This window comes from Danio rerio, chromosome 19, assembly GCF_049306965.1.
Source record: "Danio rerio strain Tuebingen ecotype United States chromosome 19, GRCz12tu, whole genome shotgun sequence".
Lineage (NCBI taxonomy): Eukaryota > Metazoa > Chordata > Actinopteri > Cypriniformes > Danionidae > Danio > Danio rerio.
This window is the reverse complement of record NC_133194.1, coordinates 5,611,765-5,636,500: the sequence shown is the minus strand read 5'-3', so window position 1 is coordinate 5,636,500 and position 24,736 is coordinate 5,611,765. Positions and strand designations below refer to the sequence as shown.

At 39.3% G+C, this 24,736-nt stretch overlaps 1 long non-coding RNA gene across 6 annotated transcripts in view; it reads left to right on the top strand.

The window, feature by feature from the left end:
• Positions 1 to 24,736, top strand: part of LOC141378994 (uncharacterized) — a 50,476-nt gene that overhangs the window by 24,216 nt on the left and 1,524 nt on the right. For 2 of the 6 annotated variants that reach the window (XR_012394870.1, XR_012394871.1), the window contains 3 exons: positions 7,306 to 7,385; positions 24,130 to 24,369; positions 24,535 to 24,640. This is a non-coding gene — a long non-coding RNA (uncharacterized lncRNA). Of the gene's footprint in view, positions 1 to 7,305; positions 7,386 to 10,008; positions 11,387 to 20,946; positions 21,150 to 24,129; positions 24,370 to 24,534; positions 24,641 to 24,736 lie in introns of those variants that run through there. The other 4 variants (XR_012394875.1, XR_012394873.1, XR_012394874.1 and 1 more) reach the window with 3 other exon arrangements.

Below are 24,736 nucleotides of genomic sequence, written 5' to 3'. Positions count from 1 at the left end.
GGCAAAGATAAAAGAAATCAGTTATTAGAAATGAGTTATTAAAACTATTATATTTAGAAATGTGTTGAAAAAAATCTTTTCGATAAACAGAATTTGGCAAAAATAAATATATAGCCGGGCTATTAATTTATAAGGGCTAATAATTCTGACTAACTGTATATAGAGTGTTCAGAGTCTTAAAAGATGTTTCGATTTTGAAATTGGAGAGAATGACATGCATATCGATAAATAATAATTTGCCGTGCGCTTATAGGAGTTCTCAAGCAATAGATGGGCTCAGCAGATCAGGGCGAACGCGTTCACATAACCTTTGCAGATTCTGGTATGAAATGGAGACTCGGAGGTGTCACCGGCAGACAGAGAGCAGTGCTCTGATGGAGACGTGCTGAGTTATGATGGATTGAGTGCTGGAAAGTGCGGAGAGATGATCCATATCACCAATCAATATCTCCTGCACTCCTTCTCTCGCAACGAGTGTGTGTGCGTGACAGGAACAGTTGTACGGATGCCTTTAACCTTGTGTATGGACAGGCTGTCGGAGCGCCTGCGGTCTGATTTTAATCACATCCTGGGGTTATTTGGCATTACAAGAATGAGATACTGTTATCTTGGAGAAACTCGTACATATTTCTTTTTTGGACATACTTCCTGTGCAATAAAGAAACAATATCAGCTCATAGAAAACAGATGTGTTTACATTTGCAGTGTATGGGTGCATTTATGTGTTTTTTTGCCGGCAGCTAGCTCTACAACTCTCACATGGACGCCCACTGAAGCTAAGCAGGGCTGCACCTGGTCAGTACCTGGATGGGAGACCACATGGGAAAGCTAGGTGCCTGCTGGAAGTGGTGTCAGTGAGGGAAGCAGGGTGGACCCAACCTGCGGTTTGTGTGGGTCCTAATGCCCCAGTATAGTGACGGGGACTCTATACGGCGCCGTCTTTCGGATGAGACGTTAAACCGACTCGACTCTCTGTGGTCGTTAAAAATCCCAGGATGTCCTTTTGAAAAGAGTAGGGGTTTAACCCTGGCATCCTGGACAATTCTGTCCATCATGGCCTCCTAACCCTTCCCACATCATATCTGGCTTCATCACTCTTCTCCACCAATCAGCTGGTGTGTGGTGTGCGGTCTGGCACAAAATGGCTGCCGTCGCATCATCCAGGTGGATGCTGCGCTCTGGTGGTGGATGAGGAGATTCCCCCCATTGTGTTTCAAGAATTCACACTTAGCTGTTAATCAATAAAGCGTATTTGGCATGCTGTCCCGGGAGAGAGGCTCGTAATATCCTCGAGCCAGGGACTCCCTCCCGTTAGAAGGGTGAGAGGGGAGTTCGAGGTCAGGTAGGTCTCGAGAACTCCCCTGCGTGTAAACTTAAGTGTAAACTAAGGTTGTATTGGGTGATAATTTGTTTTAGTCGATTGGCTATGGTCAGGGCCAGACGGAATCTGCGGACGTTTTTTGCTATTTCTGCGGAGAATATTGGTAAAAATCTGCAGATTTCTCCGGAATTATTTTGGGAGTATCCAGCAGAGTATCATAACTAAAACCTTAATGTATTAAATAAATAAATTACTGAATAAAAACTGAATAAATTCAGATTTACACATTTACTCAAGTAAATAAACAGAATTAATTAAGGGCTAAAAATCTGCAGAAATCGGCGGAAAATCTGCGAAATTCTGCGGAATTCTGTGTGCGCAGATTCCGTGTGGGCCTAGCTTTGGTTTATGTTTTTGGACGGTGGGAGGAAACCGGGGAACCCGGGGGAAACAAATACGAGGAGAACATGCAAACTCCGCACAGAAACACCGACCGGCCCGAAAGGTTGGACCGGCGGTGTTCTAGCTGTGAGGCAACAATGCTAGCCACTGGGCCACCGTGTCGCCCGATCAGAAAAAGGGGGAGGATGAAGGGATGGAAAGGGGTGGAGCTTCAAGACGAAGATAACTGGAGTGAAAAACTCAGGTTATTTATAATGCTTCCGCAATCATCTAACAGGGCTGATTACGGAGCTAACAAGGAGCCAGCTGTGTTGATTATAAGCACGTGATCCTCTCGAAATTAGTTTATGAATAAACCGCACAAAGTGCCCAGAAAAGCTCTTGTATAAATGTAAGGAATTATTGTTATTATTATTGCATCATGTTAAGAGCTGGATTTTTAAATTGCTGTCATAGCCAGGGGCGTGGCTAAGAAGTCAAAGAAGTTGAGTAAGAAGTTGAGTTAAAACCCTCGCACAGTCACAGGCCCTAAAAACACTTGGGAAATGATAAAGTATAATCCAGACTCAACATTGATTACCCTCGTGATGTGCGTATGATCACATTGCGATATCGATGCTGAGACTATATATTATGCAGCCCTAGTTTCAGATGTTTTCCGCCTTTTTTTGGACATGCTTCCTGTGCAAAGCCCAATGAAAACCCAAACAAAAAAGCAGGTGTTTGCACTTGTCACATGTGTGTTTTTTTATCACGTTCGGCGCATAATGATTTTTCTATTGCTGTCATAACATGACATTGATTTGACAGATTCCATTTCAGATCCACATGTTTAATGAGATTTTCCAGCCTGGAGCTAAACTGTGTGATCACCTTTTTCCCCGACGGAATTGCATTGCACATTGCTGAACTAATCACACATCATGCTAAAAGACAGTTAATTGCTTTTGTATTAAATGTCACATCACCACTTCTTTGATTTACCAACACTTTGACTTAATTGGTTTGTCTGCTGGAGGACAAAATATCAAGAACTGTTTACATCAAAACTTTTGTTTGTCATATTTCACAAACTTTGGATTTCATCTCCTTGGTTCAGCTTAAGTTACTCCTCAAGGCTCCTTGTTGGCAATAATGGTCCAATATAGAAGCTTTAACCACCATTGATGTTTACAGAAAGCTTCCTATAAAGAATAGTTTGCCCAAAAATCATTTATTCTCCATTATGTGGTTTAAACCTTTATGATTGTCTTTCAGTTGAAAAAAAAATTATATATATATATATATATATATATATATATATATATATATATATATATATATATATATATATATGACCAATTGACCACTTACCTCCATATGGACGGCTTTGCCGCTGTTACCAGTTTGTCCAGTAGCTAGGTTTAGGGGGGTGGGAGGGCATTTGAAAACACTATTGGTTGGATTTAGGGAAGGATGAGGGTGGGCCAGTCGGTCAGTCAGTCAGTCAGTCAGTCAGTCAGTCAGTCGACAGCAGCCACTAGTGAGTGAAGAGAAATTTGAGATCTCAAAACACATACACGGCGACCTCTGGTGGATTCGAGAAAATAAAAACTGCGAAAAAAAAGTAGCTTCTGGGACGTATTTGGCACTCTCCAGAAATGTATATTGGGGTACATTTTCAGAATGAGCCTGGGTTGGTTATTTTCTCTTCTTGTGTAGCATTCTAGAAAGGACTTGTTTGTTGTGTATCAACGTTTGAGCTATTTATAGATGTGTTCGGAAGCAACACGAAACATTTTAATAATATTTAGGCAAATTGAACGAAATCTACTATGAAAAAGGGCTGGGTGATATGGCATAAATGCAGTCTCGATAAATATTTTCCATATTGAACGATAACAATATATATTCCAATAAAAGTTGTTAATGCTTCCAGATTTAAAAGAGCATCCCAACAAGGACCGAAGCCACAAAAATTAGAGGGTCCATTAAATGGCATATTTTCGGTCGATAAATTTTTGGTGGCCAAAAATTCGGTACATCGCTAATATCAACACAATTTTAGGAGTCTCATTGCTGCACATTTTTGCTGTGTGATTGGCTCTTAGATTATTATAGAGTAAAAAAGTCCAGAGCTTATCATTTTTATTGACATAAATTTTACCCTGATTCGATATAATATCGTTTATTGGCCTAGCCCTAATTCTAGTAAGGACTTGGTTGCTGTGTGTCAACGTTTGGGCTAGTTGTAGATGTTTTTGGAAGCAACTCGCAACATTTGAATAATATTTTGGCAAATTGAACGAAATGTACTAAAAGACTCGAACAAAGATTCGTTCATCTTGATGATTAGACTCAAAGGTCAGAGTCAGTAAAATGATCCAAACTTCCCATTACCAGTGTTTCAAGAGTTCACACTTAGATATTGCTTGATGCTATTAGCAAGTTTGGCATGCTGTCCTGGGAGAGAACCCTGAGCTCGGAGATAATTGAGCCCATGGTCGATAGAGCTTGTAAGGGGAGTATGAAAATAGGTGGTTCTCAAGAGCTCCCCAAGGAGGAAAGGGGGAGAAGGGGTGGATGGGGGGTTTTCCTCTGTTGCGTATGAATTGTTCATAAGAGAACATAACTGGTTTACGTATTGTCAGATAAGTGGCTAATTTGTACAAATTCACACAACTTAATTTGTCATCAATTAGGGATGATTAAATGAAGTAGGTAGATTTTTAGCATTATGAGCTGGTTGTTTACACACACTGCGGACAAACATCAGTGTTTGGACACCTTATAAAATAAAATTTTGCATAATAGGTCTTCTTTAAAATGTCGTGCGGTCATTTCAGTTGAAGCCACGAAAGAGCAAGACCATGCTGATCCTCAGACCTTTAATTACAGACTGTTTTCTTGATACAGAACAGCTAAGTTAGCACCTTTTTTTTCGTTGTCAGAGTAAAAGTCCAGTTGTTGCCGGGTAACACCTTGTCAAGGTATATTCACTCTGACCACAATTAAATTGCAGGAATTTTCTGTTCTGTAGGTGTTGCTCGCGGGCATTTATACTCACCGCTGAAGTATCCAAGGAGGTCTATAATAGCTGGAGAAAGCTATCGGAGAGAATGTGAATTATATCCTGCAATCTTTGCCCACAGGAGTCACATATTTGGAGAAAAAAGAAAACTCTAGCTGTGGATATTTTTGAAATACATCAGCCACTTTATTAGGTACATCGGTTCGGCTTCTCGTTAAAGCAGATATATGGAAAACAGTCACTCCCCTGGCAGAGTGCATTCAGGCTTGTTAGATGTGGTCAAGGTGATCTGCAGATGTTCAAGCCATCTGAGGAAAAAAGGTGATTTAACCCTTTCACATATAAGCTTTAAATTCTCTAGCTGACCCTCTGCAGGGTTGCCAGATCCAAGACAATTGTTTAATCCGATGAGACACCCTATAGGAATGAAAATTAGCCCGATTTTCCACCCCGATGACATGCCCAAAAGGAATAAGAAGGAGCCCAAATTTTTTGGCCTTTTCCAGAGTCAAGATAGTCCAGATTGTTGACCTTTTCCAGAGTCAAGACACTAGTATTCATTTTAAAGGGGGTTAATAATATTGACCTCAAAATGGATTTTAAAAATTTAAGAAAATGAAGAACTGCTTTTATTCTAGCCAAAATAAAACAAATAAGACTTTCGCCAATAGAAAAAAATATTATTGGAAATACATTTTTTTTTTTTAGATATGGCCAAAACTGATGTCCTGCTCATTTAACATGTAACGAACGATCAGATGCTTTTACTCACTCATTTCCATGCTTTTTGGGTTGCCAGCTATGCATTCCAGTATCATTGTGCATTAAGAAATGATTCCGTTTTAATGGAAATGCATTAGGTACAGTGAGATTCATAAATGTTTGGACATTGACGCAATTCTAACATTTGTGGCTTTATACACCAACACAATGGATTTGAAATGACACAATATGTGCTTTAACTGCAGACTTCCAGCTTTAATTTGAGGGTATTTACATCCAAATCAGGTGAATGCTGTAGGAATTACAACAGTTTGCATATGTGCCTCCCGCTTGTTAAGGGACCAAAAGTAATGGGACAACTGGCTTCTCAGCTGCTCCATGGGCAGGTGTGTGTTATTTCCACATTATCCCTATTATAATGAGCAGATAAAGTGTCCAGGGATTATTTTTAAGTTTGCTATTTGCATATAGAATCTGTTGCTGTCAACTTTCAAGATGAGATCAGAGCTGTCACTTTCAGTCCAGCAAGCCATCATTAGGCTGAAAAAACAAAACAAACCCATCAGAGAGATAGCAAAAACATTAGGCATGGCCAAAACAACTGATTGGAACATTCTTTAAAAGAAAGCACGCACCAGCAAGCTTAGCAGTACCAAAAGACCCAGTGGCTGCTGATGTCTATGCGTTTCAGACTTTAGGCTGTAATTGACTGCATAGGATTTTCAACCAAGTATTAAAAAGTGAAAGTTTGAGTATTAATCCCATCACTTTTGGTCCCTTAACAAGTGAGAGGCACATATGCAAACTGTTGTAATTCCTACAGCATTCAACTGATTTGGATGTAAATACCCTCAAAGCGGACAGTCTGCAATTAAAGCACATCTTGTACGTTTAATTTCCAGTCCATTGTGTTGGTGTGTAGAGACAAAAATGTAAGATTGTGTAGAGGTCCAAATATTTATGGACCTAACTGCATTTCCAAAACAGGATCAGTAAAATATTTAAGAGATTCATCAAAAATTTACAAAACAAAACTTGCAAGACAATATACTGTAGTCCAGGGTATATATTTTTCTGTTCTCAAAAATGTAGTCCCGGGCACATATTTCCAACACATCACAGCCTTTATAAACCATGAATATAGCCTTTTTTCGTTAATTTAGATTTTGAAAATATGGACAAATTTCATTCTAAAAAAAAGAAACTTCTCTTGAAATACAATCAACAACTTCTGATCTACTGAGATTTTTATGCACAACTATTTCTAGGGTTTACAGAGAAAATCTTACTGAAAAATATCCATTAATTTGTAAGGTCTATTCATTTGTAAGGTTTAAAATGCCTATTGATGCCAGAGGTCAGAGAAGAATGACCAGTCTGGTTTGAGTTGACTGAAAGAGAACTGAGAAGTCATTTTACTCATTACAATAGGAATAAAAAGAGTAGTGCCATTTTTTTTATGCTGACCTTAATGGCAACTGACTATGCACTAAATGGTCTATTAAATAACTTTACTAGATATTTTCCACTATGGTTTCGGACACCCTTACAAAAATTGTCTACCATACGTATGAGGTATGGGGTGATTTTTAGAGTTGCTCCCATTATAATCAACAATACCGAAGCACACTTGCAGTGTAGACAGATTTTGGTGATTGTAATGGGAACAATCTAGTTTTGTCACGTTGCGTCGCTCGCTCTCGGTGTAGGATTGGGGGGGCTGTAAGGGACAGAATTTGAGAGATTAAGAAAAACGTGTAACATTCCACAGAATACAGATAAGCTTGTTCTGTTTATCGAGTCTTTCAGGATACGAGCCTAATGTAAACCTGTTTTATCTTCTCTGAAGCACTGGAGTGCTGTCTCTACAGATAGGACGCTTTAGAAGAACAAGAGATTTTGTTATCGTGTGACACCTCCCGGGACAAGGTATGTACACTGTTTCAGGTCTTTAAATGATAAATATGACAAAAAAGAGAGAAAAGTTTGACAAAGGAGACATGGCTTAGAATTAAAAATGAAGGATTAAAAATTTACATCATATTTAGCATTGTGAGATCAATATCCTTTAGTTAATGAAGCAATTTTATATTATAAAATGCATTATAATACTTTCCATGTATTGTCTTGCACACAAAGCATTTCTTATGTTCTTATTTCATATATTTACATAAGACACCCTTTAAAATGTCATTTTGTTTCTATATATTTTTTTGTCATATTTATAATGATATTCATTTGAGGATATAATAAAATAATTTATTTAAATTCAATTCAATTCAGCTTTATTTGTATAGCGCTTTTACAATGTAGATTGTGTCAAAGCAGCTTCACATAAATGGTCATAGTAACTGGATCAGGGTAGTTCAGTTTTTTGTGTTTAAGTTCAGTTCAGTTTAGCTTAGGTCAGTGTGGTTTGAAGTCATTATTGAGAGTCCAAACACTGAAGAGCAAAGTTCACAATGCAGCTCCAAAATATGAAATAAACAACGCAATCTCATGGCAATTCATAACGTTTTGATTTAGTGGCTGATTTGTATGAATTTGTATGATCTCATTCTTACAAATTTGCTACACTTGTCCCCCAAAGATGGTTGGGTTTAGGGGTGGGGTTGGGTGCCACGCCTCCTTTGTAAAATTGTACGTTTTCGTACGACTGAACTATACAAACAAACCACGAAACTGACAAAACGTAAAATAGTTATGTTTCCTCGTGAGATCAAGCTGGAATAAAAGGGGACAAATCACTTTTATAAAGGGTTTAAACACAGCACTGTGGCAACAGTGTGTGAATATATCCAGCTTCAAATGGTAAAAAGTTATTAATAAAATTTTTATAATCACACTTGATAAAAACAGCCTGCAGAAACACTTTGATTGACATTTTCCCTTTGTACGTGTCATCAGAAGTGGAAAGCCCCGCCCATTAGTGATAATCTATATCCCTCATTAGCATAGGATATTAGTCTTTTATTTGAATTTGCCACTATGCTGACAGAGGAGAAGTCTCAATCGAATTCAAAGCAACAGTGAACATAATGGCATGATTATTATCAAAGCCTAAAAGGGTCAGTTTCAAAGAGTTATAAAGGGTTATTTGTGTGGTATTTTTGAGCTGAAACTTTACATAAAAACTAGGGCTGCGCTTTTTTCTATGGTTTATATTGCAATTTGAATATACTTTCACAAGACTTTATTAACTCTATTCATTCATTTTCTTGTCGGCTTAGTCCCTTTATTAATCCGGGGTTGCCACAGCGGAATGAACCGCCAACTTATCCAGCAAGTTTTTATGCAGCGGATGCCCTTCCAGCCGCAACCCATCTCTGGGAAACATCCACACACAGTCATACACACACACATACTACGGACAATTTTGCCTACCCAATTCACCTGTACCGCATGTCTTTGGACTGTGGGGGAAACCGGATCACCTGGAGGAAACCCACGCGAACGCAGGGAGAACTTGCAAACTCCACACAGAAACGCCAACTGAGCCGAGGCTCGAACCAGCGACCCAGCGACATTCTTGCTGTAAGGCGAATGTGCTACCCACTGTGCCACTGCGTCGCCTTTATTAACTCTATTTGTAAAGAATTCATCATTTTATTTTGGGATTTTTTAGGTAAGTTCATCTGCATAAAATATACAAAATCACCCCCCAAAAACTAATTAATGCATGGATGAAAACATAAGCATAATGACAGAAATTAAATAAACAGCACTTCATGGTTTTTGGTGGCGTATTGAGGTACAGAAATTCAATAATCAAATTTTAAATAACTGTATTGTATAAATAAACCCATTCATTCTTTGTTAAAGTGGCTGACTTTATTTCTTGTGCCCAAATAGTTTAAGATCACTTAGTTTAGATTTTGGCCACAGGCCTTGAAAATGCATAAAAAAAAACTTTTACACTATTATATCAGGGTTAAACTTGAAATGAAATAATGATTTGAAAATGTATGTACGAGTAAGATGACTAGTCAGCCTCTTCAAAATGTGGAATGGAGTTTTTTGGTTGCTATTGTGTAAGTCAGAATTAAATACAGTGTTGGAGCTTAAAAATATCTGTGTGGAGTTTGCATGTTCTCCCTGCGTTTGCATGGGTTTCCTCCAGGTGCTCTGGTTTCCCCCACAGCCCAAACGCATGTGAAATAGGTGAATTGAGTTAACTAAATTGGCTGTAGTGTATGTGTGTGAATGGGTGTTACCCAGTACTCGGTTGCAGATGAAAGGGCATTCATTGTGTATAACATATGCAACCCTTGATAAATAAAGGCAATAAGGTGAAGGATTGAATAAATGGTCACGCTCAGGTAATGCATTTACTAACATGAACTTATAATGAACAACACTTGAACAGCATTTATTAATCATAGTTCAACATTCACTAATGCATTATTAAAATCTAAATTCATGCTTGTTAAGATTAGTTTAACATTGTTGGAGCTCTAAAAATATCTAATACACTTATTATAGGAATTCTTCGTTTAACTGATAAATTAAGGAAAGCTACACAGATGCACTCAGTGAGTTGCAAAAACCTCAGAATCTATCAATACGCCCCCATCCTTGCGCTGGAAGACTTCTCGGAGAGAAGAAACAGCGAGAGGAAAGAGATGAGGCAGAGGAGCAGGGCCTTACTCCTACCTGCTTCCCACACAGCGAGCAGTTCCTGAAGAACTGGAGGAGGAAGCACTCCAACCTCGATTCTTCTCCTTTCTAAACTCTGCTAATCACCCTCTCAAGCAGACCACCACGACTATTTTAAGTGCATATCCGTCATACTCCTGGCCACCTCATGGAGTTATTCAATAAGCTTACTGAGGACTGGCAGAAAAAGAGTTCAAATCCAACTAAAGCTGTGCGTTTTTTTCAACCAGGGCTCATTGTGGAAACGTAGCCCTGCGGATGTTTCTGCGGACCACGATTTACATCCCGGGAGGTACGTATTCAAGCGGTTTTTGTTTTTGTGGATCCGCGAGAGGCCGCTGTGCACGCATCTCGGGCGCCTCTCAGGAGCGTGTGCCGTTCGCGCCCGCGCTGTTCTCGCGTGAAAAGCCGCCGGATCGGCCGACTCGGCCGCCCTCCTCTTCCTCCTCCTTCCCTAAACCCGAGCGACGGTTTACAAAAGCCGTCCAGAAAAAAAAAAAAAGCAAAAGCCCTCGTCTTCGATTTTGACCGCATTTTCGGATCCCGCCGTGTTCTCACCCTTATTTTTCGGATTCCGTTTTTTGTCTTACCTGATTTCCGGAACCGCTGTTCCCGGTCGTCGTCCCCGCGGCCAGCTCCTCCTCCTCCTCCGGGGCCTCCGCAACGCTGTGAGCTAGGCAGACAAACTGGTTGCATCGGGAAAGCCCTCCACTCGGAGGCGAGCCGTCGGCCGGTGAGCGCGAAGAGAAGGGGCGGAGCGGCGCCACACCGCCCCGCAGCATTCGCTCGAAAAAAACGCTGCCTTACGTACCTTCGGCCAAGTAAATCGCGGTCTCCAGAAACGTCCGCGGGGCTACATTTCCAGAATGAGCTTGGGTTGGTTTTTTTAGGGTTCTAGGAGGAATATCTCATCTTATAATTGCTTTCGATTCGTTTTTCAACCACTTCATTTTAATGGACCCTTTTCACATTTAAGAGTTTCTCAGTGGCGGAAGTCATAATAGTTGGGTTAACTTAGTGCGCAGTGAATGGAAGAGTACAGCAAGTTTTTTTTTTTTACAATCCAGCCACCCCAAATCAGAAAAAGTTGGGACACGTTTTCCAATTTTAGTTCTTGCAACACAAAAAAAGTTTGACCAGTAAAGCATTTACCAGTTTGTAGTGTTGCCATTTCGTTGCACAACACTCAAAAGACGTTTAGGGACTGAAGACATCAAGCGATGAACTGTTTCAGGTGTAATTTTTTCCCATTCTTCATGCAAACAAGTCTTAAGGTAGGCAATAGTATGATATGCTCTTCATTGTACTCTTCAAAATGCACCACACGTTCTGTTTTGGAGACAGGTCAGGACTGCATGCAGGCCAAATGATGGAGTGTTTCAGGTGTAATTTTGTCCTATTCTTCCTGCAAACAAGTCTTAAGGTGAGAAACAGTACGGGGTCATCGTTGCATTTTGTGCTTTAAAATGCACCACACATTCTCTTTTGAAGACAGGTCGGGACTGCAGGCAGGCCAGTCAATTACCTGTATTCTCTTCCTTCGCAGCCAGAACTTTATATAGTGTGCAGAATGTGGTTTTGCATTATCTTGGTGAAATATGCATGGGCATCCCTGAAAAGGAGGCAGCATATTGTGCTTTTCAGCATTAGTGGTGTCATCACAGAAGTGCAAGTTACGTTTTCCAAGGGCAATGATACAACCTCAGACCATCAAAGACCCTGGCCTTTGGATTTGTTTGCTGGAAACAGTCTAGATGATCCTTTTTGTTTTTGGTCTGGAGCGCACGGCAACCATTTCTCCTAAAAATTACCCGATTTACTGATTCATCTGACCACAGTACTCGTTTCCTCTGTGTGATGGTCCATAGACGCCTCCAAGCCCTGAGCCCAGAGTCTCGAGTGTATTTGCTGAAATAATAAAAGAAAAACATCATAATGGTGTTATAAAGACTTCAGAAAAAAAGTGTAACACCGATAATGGCAGACAGAAGCAGAACAACGTCAAATTTACTGTCCCACCCATAGACACTGCGTTAAAAGCGCCTTGCACAAGCGGTAATTTATTATTATTATTTTTTTCTAATTTATTGCAAATATGACGTAATACATACATAAATACATATAAATATACATGCGTTTTTTAAAAATGTAATATTAAAAACTTTAGATTTAGGATGCCTATGGCCTTTAAACGCCTCACAACCACCCGATTTGAATGTTATCACTCGATTGAACGGGCATCATCAGTGGTTATCAGCTGATAGATATGGGTCAGTAGGGGCCATCTGTGCCTACAGGTTGTTATCATTCATCCACATGGCTAATCAGCTATACATACTATACAGCTATATAATCAGTTAATCAGCTATACCAGAACAAATTTGACAAGTGTTATTATACACCACAAGCAACAGAAATGGAAAAACACTGCTTCACAAACATCGTCCAGTGACAATCATCGTCCAGTGAGTGATAACATTCGAAACCGCTCTCATAACAATCTTGTGAAAAGGATCCATAAATTTATTGAGGACATTCAGAAAAAGACTTAAAGGGCACCTATGGTGAAAAATCTACTTTTCAAGCTGTTTGGACAGACATGTGTGTAAGTATAGTGTATATGCTGTCATATCGGGGTGAAATAAACACACTCAGTCCTTTTTTTCAAATTAAACAACAACAAAACGGTGGACCAATTGGAGCGGTTTTCAGACCGACCGCAACTTTACGTAGGAGTGGGGTCCCCCCGCCCACCAATATTGATTGACAGCTGCGCGCATTAACATGTCTCCATAGTAATGCATAAAACCATATCGACAAGACAGGACGAGCGCAAAGCAACCAGGAATAAAAGGTCTGTTCCATTTGCTAAGATCATCAATCATCATCAGACGTGATCAAGAGTGATTTTTACAAGTTTAACATGTTTTAAATCGTGTGCATGTGTGTAATGAAGTACAGCCATTCACTTCAGATTCACTTCTTCAGTACAGCCTCATGTCTCTGTTACTGTCTCTGTGTATGTGTGTGTGTGTGTGTCTGCCTGCGTGTTTACGCTATGCATGTGCGTAAGTGTCTGCGCTACGTGTCTGTGTTATGTGTGTGTCTGCCTGCGTGTCTACGCTATGCATGTGCGTAAGTGTCTGCGCTACATGTCTGTGTTATGTGTGTGTGTGTGTGTCTGCCTGCGTGTCTACGCTATGCATGTGCGTAAGTGTCTGCGCTACGTGTCTGTGTTATGTGTGTGTCTGCCTGCGTGTCTACGCTATGCATGTGCGTAAGTGTCTGCGCTACATGTCTGTGTTATGTGTGTGTGTGTGTGTGTCTGCCTGCGTGTCTATGCTATGCATGTGCGTAAGTGTCTGCGCTACGTGTCTGTGTTATGTGTGTGTCTGCCTGCGTGTCTACGCTATGCATGTGCGTAAGTGTCTGCGCTACATGTCTGTTATGTGTGTGTGTGTGTGTCTGCCTGCGTGTCTATGCTATGCATGTGCGTAAGTGTCTGCGCTACGTGTCTGTGTTATGTGTGTGTGTGTGTCTGCCTGCGTGTCTACGCTATGCATGTGCGTAAGTGTCTGCGCTACATGTCTGCGTTATGTGTGTGTGTGTGTGTGTGTCTGCCTGCGTGTCTACGCTATGCATGTGCGTAAGTGTCTGCGCTACGTGTCTGTGTTATGTGTGTTATGTGTGTGTCTGCCTGCGTGTCTACGCTATGCATGTGCGTAAGTGTCTGCGCTACATGTCTGTGTTATGTGTGTGTGTGTGTGTGTCTGCCTGCGTGTCTACGCTATGCATGTGCGTAAGTGTCTGCGCTACGTGTCTGTGTTATGTGTGTGTGTCTGCCTGCGTGTCTACGCTATGCATGTGCGTAAGTGTCTGCGCTACATGTCTGTGTTATGTGTGTGTGTGTCTGCCTGCGTGTCTACGCTATGCATGTGCGTAAGTGTCTGCGCTACGTGTCTGTGTTATGTGTGTGTCTGCCTGCGTGTCTACGCTATGCATGTGCGTAAGTGTCTGCGCTACATGTCTGTGTTATGTGTGTGTGTGTGTGTGTGTCTGCCTGCGTGTCTACGCTATGCATGTGCGTAAGTGTCTGCGCTACGTGTCTGTGTTATGTGTGTGTGTCTGCCTGCGTGTCTACGCTATGCATGTGCGTAAGTGTCTGCGCTACATGTCTGCGTTATGTGTGTGTGTGTGTGTGTGTCTGCCTGCGTGTCTACGCTATGCATGTGCGTAAGTGTCTGCGCTACGTGTCTGTGTTATGTGTGTGTCTGCCTACGTGTCTACGCTATGCATGTGCGTAAGTTTCTGTGCTACATGTCTGTGTTATGTGTGTGTGTGTGTGTGTGTGTGTGTCTGCCTGCGTGTCTACGCTATACATGTGCGTAAGTGTCTGCGCTACGTGTCTGTGTTATGTGTGTGTGTGTGTGTGTGTGTCTGCCTGCGTGTCTACGCTATGCATGTGCGTAAGTGTCTGCGCTACGTATCTGTGTTATGTGTGTGTCTGCCTGCGTGTCTACGCTATGCATGTGCGTAAGTGTCTGCGCTACGTGTCTGTGTTATGTGTGTGTCTGCCTGCGTGTCTACGCTATGCATGTGCGTAAGTGTCTGTGCTACATGTCTGTGGTATGTATGTGTGTGTGTGTGTGTGTCTGCCTGCGTGTCTTAGCTATGCATGTGCGGAAGTGTCTGCGCTACGTGTCTGTGTTATGTGTGTGTGTGTGTCTGCCTGCGTGTCTACGCTATGCATGTGCGTAAGTGTCTGCGCTACATGTCTGCGGTATGTGTGTGTGTGTGTGTGTGTGTCTGCCTGCGTGTCTACACTATGCATGTGTGTAAGTGTCTGCGCTACTCGTCTGTGTTATGTGTGTGTGTGTGTGTCTGCCTGCGTGTCTACGCTATGCATGTGCGTAAGTGTCTGCGCTACATGTCTGTGTTATGTGTGTGTGTGTGTGTGTCTGCCTGCGTGTCTACGGTATGTATGTGCGTAAGTGTCTGCGCTACGTGTCAGTGCTATGTGTGTGTGTGTGTGTCTGCGTGTCTGCGCTGTGTGTGCGTGAACTCAAACTCGTTGCAACTCCACAAAAAATGCATCAAATACTGATTGGTAAAGTTCTTACTGTAGTATTTCTCACAAACCTTACGTGAGATCTGCTTCCTGAGGCAGCCGAGGGCGTGTTGCTGACAGGCACGTGGAAACGGTGGGCGGGGATGACTCGCCTTAAAGGCCCAGTGCAAAAAACAGCAACAACCTTTTCCCAGCTATAATACAGACACTTCAAACAAATAATAAATACTCTGATGGGTGTTTTGAGCTGAAACTTTACAGACACATTCTGGGGACACAAAAGACTTAAAATAAATATGAAAAAACGGGTAACCTACAGTATGTGCCCTTTAAAATCCATTTATAGCTGTTCGTTTCTTAAGCTCCTAGGAGGAGTATTTCATGTTTGTGTTTTGAGTATCTTATAATTGCTAACGTTATATGAGTTTTTCCAACCGCTTTCACTCTAATGAACGCCACTGAACAAGCTTTGAAGTTGAACTATTTCGGTCATTTTCTGCTCTTTGCTGAATCTGACGCAACCTATTAGTGTAGATTCGAGTCAAAACGCAGAGACAGACTCTCATTTCTGATGACACGGAAGATAATTACTTGCACTCAAGTGTCCTGTAATGACTAATATTAGCTCAGTCGTATTTGGATGGAGTTTTCAACCAGTCGTCACGCCGCTGACAACCTAAAATTCCATCTGAAATGCTTTTGAAATTAAAGCAACTCTTCCAGTGATGAATCTCAGCCACCCAAAAAATCTCGAAGCTCACAATAACAACAGAGGAGCGTTGATTTTGACATAGCACTTTCTGCGAGCCACGTCCATCACAGCAGCCAACGTTCGTTCGTTAACTGTGGCAATGACTGCATGTTCTTCACAGATTTCGCTCCATAATCACAGGGATTTATGCAGGGAAAGAGCCGTCTCACCTTCTGCTGGCTGACAAGGATTTTTGACAGCCACCATTCGATCTTCGAAATCTCACTCTTTCTCTCTCCATTTTTTTTCTCATTCTCCGCTTCTCTGCTCACACTCTTCCATTACTTTTTCTTACCCCCTCTCCTGCCGAGATTGATGGACGTGTGGATTTCGCCAGCTTTATTCTATCGCGTTACTATCCTGACAGGTCAAGACATGCAGTTGTCCCCTCTAGCCTCCATTCAATGCTTACTGTGAGGAAAAAATATGCTAATTGTATTTGGAGTCAGATCTGGTTAGCCCAACGTATGAATGGTTGGGGTTTCTTTTGACGTTTACACTCCTGGAGGAGATCTCTGTGTGTTATTTAATTAAGAGTGTGGAGTGTTTCTCAGCACGTCTGAAGGTTTGTGTGTGAGAGTGTGTGCATTTAATTCAGCAGCAAAAGTTCTGCAAAAATGTCATCCTGTTTTTTTTTTAATGTTATCACAATGTTTTATTTTACAGTGAGAAAATACAACTCAAATTTGGTTCATCTTGACATATTTTAATTCTCAGATACTGATTAGAAACAGATAATTGGTAACACTTTAGTTTAAATAAATAACTATTCCCACTGTTAACTATTGGCTTATTACCTGCTTATAATTAATATATTCTTAGTATTTATAAAGTACCTATAGCGGCGGAAAATTAGAGTTGAACATGTCATGTTTTTCCTGGGAATAGTAATTTTAAAGGAGCTGATGACATTGAATTGAACCAGATTTTGGTGAAAAAACAATATTGGATTTAAGTCAGGTGATTGGCTGGGCCATTCTACAGATTTTCTTTCTCTAAAAGCATTTAAGAGTTTTTTTGTCCATGTTTTAGTTCATTGTCTTGCTAAAAATGTCCACCCTGGTTTCATCTTCATCATCCTGCTAATGTAGATGTCGGACTAAAGCAGCTAATAATAATTTACAATGATGAAGGAAAGAGGGTTGCTGAATAACTACTGAGAGATTTCAACTGCTGTCTGGGCCTTCACTGCTTTTCTACGCCTTCCTTTCTTCATGTGTTTAATACTTTTTTACAGCGTCATTTCTTTTTATTATGCATAACTTAATTCGTAAACAAATTAGATTTTTTTTTTGATTTATTGGTTATTACAAACATCTGGGGAAATTTTCTAGTCAACAGCACCTTCTTAACTTTAAATAGATAAAAATGTGCAAATGTGAGTTCAATTTGGTTTTAAATAGCAACTTTATGTTTCCACTTCATTACCGCACACCTTATGATGAGTTATTGTTTATTGGCTCATACTTTTCAACCAGTGGTGTAGTCCTAAAAAAAAGGTGGTGTACTATTACCCACCCAGTACAAATTTTAAAAGTAGGCAAAGAAAGTCAATGTTTCTTTGATTGATTAGCTGTATATATATATATATATATATATATATATATATATATATATATATATATATATATATATATATATATATATATATACATACATACACACACACACACACACACACACACACACACACACACACATACACTAAGCATCAGTTATCTGTAACTATTGACTTCTACAGAATAAAAAAAAACTAAAACTATGGAAGTCAATGGTTACAGGTGTCCAGCTTTCTTCAAAATATCTTATTTTGTGTATTAAGAGAAAAAAATAAATAAATAAAAAACAACAAGGTTTGGAACAAGTAAAGGTTGAGTAAATGATGACAATTTTCATTTCTGGGTGAACTATTCATTTAAAAATATTAAAGCAAATCTATTCATTTTAATCCCAATTTATTTATGCTTAGCTAATAGTGACCCCAGCAGACCCAGAGATTGGCTGATCATATTGAGCTGTATTTTGATGTATATGAGCCTAATTAAAAAAAAAAATAAATAATAATAAAAATAAATAAATAAATATATATATATATACATAAATACATATATATATATATATATATATATATATATATATATATATATATATATATATATATATATATATATATATGCAGATATTCCATCAATCTATTGATAAACACACCTTGTGCTCACAGCTGTGGTTTGATGACTAAATGAAAAATGAGTTGAAAACATAGGAGCGGAAGTCTGCCCGAGGCGGTCATTTAGTGATGTACAGTTCATAAGGTAATCGCAAAAAATGTTTTAGGGGGGCCGAATGAAAATATAGAAAAGCTAAAGGGACACCCATGGTGTTTTTTAATTTTACTTGTAAGTTTCAGCGAGACATCATTCAGTTGATTTGTTGTGATCTTCGAAAAACTCTCTCGAAATGTTCTCGAGGATGCTGTGTTCATCAGGGGGCGGTGAATGGCGCAGATTAAACAAATGCACCAATTGCAAGAAATTAAGATGCGAGTTCAAAAATATACATTTGGTAGACCGCTAAAGGAGACTCGAATACACATAAATTAGGGAAGTCTAATCACCAAAACAACTGAGTATACCGAGCGTATACGCAATTATTCATCCTCAGAAGTGGTAATACCCAAACAGCATGTGGACAAAAGTAGGCATACTGAGCATACGTGCGTATAGCAAGGACTACACCTCTGTTCTCAACCTGTTAGCCTCTTTTTTCAACAATTTGCCAATTAGGTCGATTCCAAGCTTTCTTGCAAAGAAAAATTCCAATCTCATACTCTTCATGTATGAGGACGTATGCTCATCTGAAGAGTTTTTGTGCTCCATCTAAGCACCTGCAGTTTTAAAAGTTATATTACCAGCCCTAAAGGCAAAATTATTATCATTTCAAATGCACTAGAAAGCTGAAATCATTATATGGAATGTGAAATGCAGACATAAATTAATCGACAGCTGCCAGGTTTTCCTGTCTGAGATGCAGAGAGAAAGAGAGGTCAGGTTAGGTCCCTGTGCATCCAGAGCTTGAAATGTGGAAAGTGGAAAAGGTAAAGGGAATGTGTGTGAGAGATAGATCATGAACACACACAGAGAGTGAGAGAGAAAGAGAGAGAGAGCTGACCTTGTGAGCGCTTCCAGTCTAGGTGCCATTGATTTGTTTACCTGGATTGAGCTGACAGCTCCTCATTACGATTTCCTTTAGAGAATGAGAGAGAGAGAGAAAGAGTAAAAGGGGGAAAGAGAGGGAGGGAGATCAATTCCTGTGATGGATCAGGGCTTGCGAGATCACTCTGTTTGAATGGCCATTTAACAGATGGGGTGTGTGTATGTGTGTGTGCGTGATTGTGTCATAAGGGTTCTTCTTTAGGTTACTCTAGAAAGTACTGTGTTTCTGCAAGAAGCAGCAGTTTGATCACTGGTAAATAACAGTGCTGATACTTCACATCTTCAAGGGGAATAGGAGACACCACTAATAAGGGGGCTTTTTAAAAATAATCTATAATATATTACCTAAATTTATTAACTTTTACAAATAATCATCAAATTGTAGATAAAATTGTATCGCAGTTTGTGAATATTTTAACTACACACTGTAAAATTATATGATCAGTTAGTGATGACAACATATGTTTTCAGTTCATTGTAACTTGTTAAACTAAGTTAATCATGTTCTAACATAATTGTATAAATTAGCCAAGCTGTTTTAAGTCAGTGAATTCATAGGATTAATTTGATTCAGCTTAAATTTGAAAGCAACCAGGATTTTTTACAGTGCAAAATGTCTACTTTTCCTGTAAAAGTTTAAATTAGCTTGGTTAGAACCACAGAAAACAATGTGAACTGTACTTTCTGCATAGTCAAAATCGATGAGACCTTGTACAAAGTTTAGTTTTAATGACAACACTGTACAAGTTGATTGAAATAATCCAAATATGAGAAGAATGTTATATTCAGGGTTTCAACAGGTTGAATCAAGTCAAATTTAAGACTTTTAAGACCTTTTTAAGACCATATTGAATGAAATTTCAGATTTACACAAGCCTAAACGCTAAGGATTAGCCCAGTTAAAACATTAAAAACAAATGGTATTGTAAGGAAGATAATTAAACAATTTTGATAAATAGAGTTAATAAATAAACTTTTATTGAAACTGAACGTTAGTGATTGGATGGGTGTCAGCCCGATTGGGCAGGTTTACATGAATATATAGGACAATTAAGACCTGTTTGAAGTGATGTAAGACCTACAACACAATACTTTAGTGAATTTAAGACTTTTTAAGGCCTAAAATTTAGTTTTTGAAATTAAGACTTTTTAGGACTCGCGGAAACACTATATTGGAATGAGAAAACATTAAAAGGTATTTAACACACAAAACCCTTTGATGACAAAATTTACAGTGGAACATTGGACTTCTTACAAAAACTGCATGCTAAAAATACTAAAAACAAATGCTAAAAGTAATAAAAATGTACACTTTGATTACTGATGAATTAGTTATTATGTCATTGTCCTAAGTCTTATCTGACTGGCAGCCATTCTTCTACATATCACAAATTAAAGAACTAAAGCGCATGTACAAGTCTTACACTTTCCAAACACAACTAGCTTATGTGCTAAAATTTTGAATAAAGAGAGAAGTTTGACTTTTCCTTGGCAGTACATGACTTTTAGAGGATATTCTTCATCAATAGTACACAGAATATGATAATATCATCAACATTCCCAACAAAACTTATAATTAACACAAATTTGTTTTTTCATAACTGAAACTTCAACATAAAAGCAAGAGAAATCGTGATTTTTGTGGTGTTCATGACTCAAAGGCAGTCAGTCATTAAATGGAGATACAATAAGATGTCAAATAGCTTTAAACTGACCTTTAACTAATATGGAACTACCTGTTTTGGCCACACGGAGCCAGTGTTGCCACTTCCAATTCAGGCGCGCGCTTCTCCTCTCTTCAGAACTCGCGCCTTTTTTTTCGCGCGCTCTTCAAGACTTGCGTCGAAATGTGATTTCATCTCATGAGCCCTATGATATTATCCCCATGACAGTTGTAAAACTTTCAAATTAGTCGCTAAAACTGTTTCAGCTCTCTTCTTTTCAGAGGTGAGATGAAAACTGTGTTCCTGTCAGGAGAATTCATTAGTTGTGGCTGGATGAATTTGGTAATTGCATTTACTCGTTAAATACGTCCTAGCTATAAGCTAAATTCATTAGGCTACTAGACTACAGGTTTAAAATGACAGCACAGTTTGTTACTTTGTTTCATAGCTTAATGTTTTACTTCAGAGCAGTGTAAATATTCATACTCTAATGGCTTTATAGGGAAAACAAATGCCTGCAGATGCTTGGTTTCTTTTTGTGACACAAAACGAATCACAGCACCCTGGGGTGTCAGCCATTTCTCCTAGGCTGTGTAATTAACGGGGTATTTATGAGACAAATATTAAATGGAGAGTCTCCTGGCAGCACTGTCAAGCAGGTAACCTCCCTCCGCTATGATTAAAACCGCTCTCTTCCACGGTAACGACCACTGGGACACAATCGTTTGGCTGTGCGTCGAGAAACAACCGTCGTATCATAACCAGCAAAACCACTCAGCAAAGTTTATTTATTGTTTTATGGTGTGATGTATTGCAATTAGGAGCAGGATGCAAAGACAAGAGGCCATTAATGGAGCAGATTTATCTTGCGCCGAAACGTTGGAGAAGAACAGCACCAGATGGCAACCATATCTATAAATAAGTCATGTTTCAGAGAAGGAGATTAGTGGTTTTGAGCTTGTTTTTAATGGTCCCTAGCAGAGATTAAAACATTACCCCTTAAGCTTTTGGAGCAACTTTTTTTTTATTTCTTCAGAGCCAAACTTGTAAACAGGTACCATAATTCATCATTTACCATGATTGTATATGCTGTGTTGCAATATAATGATTCTGTCTCTTTTTTTTCTTGCTCTTAAAGGTACAGACAGACCATAATTTCATTCACTTTTGAGGACTAGAGACTGGAAACGAGGAGAAGTTTGGCTTTTGACTGCCTTTATCATTTTAAGTTGTATTTAAAACACTGTTTGTAATGTTGGGGGTTCTTAAGGAATCTGGTGAAACTTGTGTGATTGCCACTGGGTGCTACTTGTTGTAATAGATCAGGGGTCACCAATCTCGGTCTTGGAGGGCTGGTGTCCCTGCAGAGTTTAGCTCCAACTTGCCTCAACACACCTGCCTGAATGTTTCAAGTATACCAAGTAAGACCTTGATTAGCCTGTTCAGGTGTGTTTGATTAGGGTTGGAGCTAAAATCTGCAGGACACCGGCCCTCCAGGAACAAGTTTGGTGACCACTGCAATAGATAATTCTAACCTTGTTCCATTTCTAAGCTTACACGGTGTACACAATGCAAGCCGTCTCCTACCTCCAACTTTAGCAGTTTCCAGAGCTAACCTCTCCATTTTCTCTGCCCACTGCTGTCTATAAATAAACATTTCATCGATTGCTTGAAGCCTCACGTCCACACAGTAAACATGCCGAGAGTCACCTCAAAGTTTGATGCGGATGAACATAAAAGTGCTGATATACATAGTAGTTGTTTTCCGGTCTCTGCACCGTGCACTGAGGTTGGTGAAGATAGAGTGGGTTTGGCTCATCAGAACTATGACATTTTGACATGACAAGTTATACAACTTTTTCCACAGCCTACAGTCCAATACACCCACCTAAACCTACAGGTTTTTATTTTTTGGTGGGTTTCTGACAACTGAAAAGTACCTACCTCTGATATAATGAGCTGCTAGAATGTATTATGAGAACTTTGTCTCATTTAGCTTGTCAGGTTGTGTCTGTGGTTGAAAATATATAAAAATATCAATGTTGGTAACAAAGAAAATAGGAAAATGGCCTTGAGCAAAACTGGATATGTCTAATGTAATGGACTGTTTGCAATGCAAAGTCAAGACGGCATACTGTAGCATTACTGCAATAAATTAAAAAACGACGAACATGGCCAGATATTCCTGAATACATTTGTACAAAAATATTCCAGATCTGCTTGTGAAAGGAGATAAAGGAGGAGATGACATGAACCATGAATTAATTTATAGGTATGAAAAAAAAACTCCATCAACTTACATCATGTTTCTTTCTGGCAATAATATTTCTAAAGGAGCCGTTAACATGGAATTGAACCAGATTTTGCTAAAAAACAATATTGGATTTAAGTCAGGTGATTGGCTAGGCCATTCTACAGCTTGATTTTCTTTCTCTGAAAGAGTTTCCTTGGCTGTGTTTTGGATTATTGTCTTGCTGAAATGTCCACCCTGGTTTCATCTTTATCATCCTGCTAATGTAGATGTTGGACTGAAGCAGCTTATATTAATTTACTATGACGAAGGGCAAAGGGTTGCTGAATAAATGCAGAGATTTCAGCTGCTGTCTGGGCTTTCACTGCCTTTCTACACTTTCCTTTCTTCATGTGTTCAATACTTTTTCTCTTCGTCATTTCATTTTATTACACATAACTTAATTTGTAAACCAATTAGATGTGTTTTCTTTGCATATATGGATTTCTTTGGCTGTTACCAACATCCGGCGAAAATTTCAAGTCAACCTTTAGGAATTTGTTTTCTGAGAAAAATGTTGATGTATGCAATATTTATTTTCCCCCGCTGTATATCAAGTCTTATTCTATATAATACTACTTAGTACCTAATCCCATCTAATACCTTACTAACTATTAATAGAAAAAGCAACTAAATAGTATAGTCCTAATAATTGGTTAATAGTGTGAATTGTATTTTAAAGTGTGACCGTATATTTTACGTTAAATAGATAAAAATGAGCAAACATTCATTTAGAGAAAAATGTTGTTCAGTTTAATTTTAAATGGTGACTTTATTAATTAATTTCTTTCCTGCACAACTTGTGATTAATTGTTTATTAGCTCAAAATTCTCAACCCTTCAGCCACTTTATTCCTGTCTCATACTACTGTCTAATATAGATAAAGATAAAGGAGATGCAATGAACCATGAATAAATTTATAAGTATGGAAAAAAACTCCAACAATGTACTCTGTATTTTTGATTAATTGAGTATGAGATGCTCCTATACAGTGTCCTCTAACCTCTTCACCCATCTTTTCCCTCCAAACAGGAAAAAGGGCACAGCGGTGAATGGATTTTTGCTCGTCCTTTGGCTCTCTCTCCCTTCAGTGAAAGTAATCTGAGAGTGCTTTTGCCAAAATAATCCATTTTTCAACGAATGGATCCGGCATACAATTAAAGGAGCAAACATGGCGAACTACCACATGCAGTGCTACCAAACACGATAACTCAATAAGATGTCCGATCTCTCCCTTGTGAACTCTTGGATTACCCATGCATGACTTCATCGGTAAGTTCTGAGCTGGTGTTTTACAGATACATGACTCACTCTTGAGTTAAGTTTAGCACTCCCGAGGCCGTCTGTGGAGATCGGGCCTAACAGTAAAGCGACTCACATTCCTTTTTTTTGACATTTCATTTCAAAAATCTTAATTTGGGCATGTCTGTGTTGCAGCTGTGGGCTATGGCTGTGGTATGTCCCTCATGGCAACGCATGTCAGTTGTGACTGGCGTCTAATGCTACTGCATTCTGACATGGAGGCAGAGAAACTCTGCAGTTGGTAAGCCTTCAGCCATGAGACCACTTTGACCTTACTTTGGTATTAATGCTGTGGGTTACATAGTTGAATGTTTTTTTTTTCTGTATAGTAGATGCA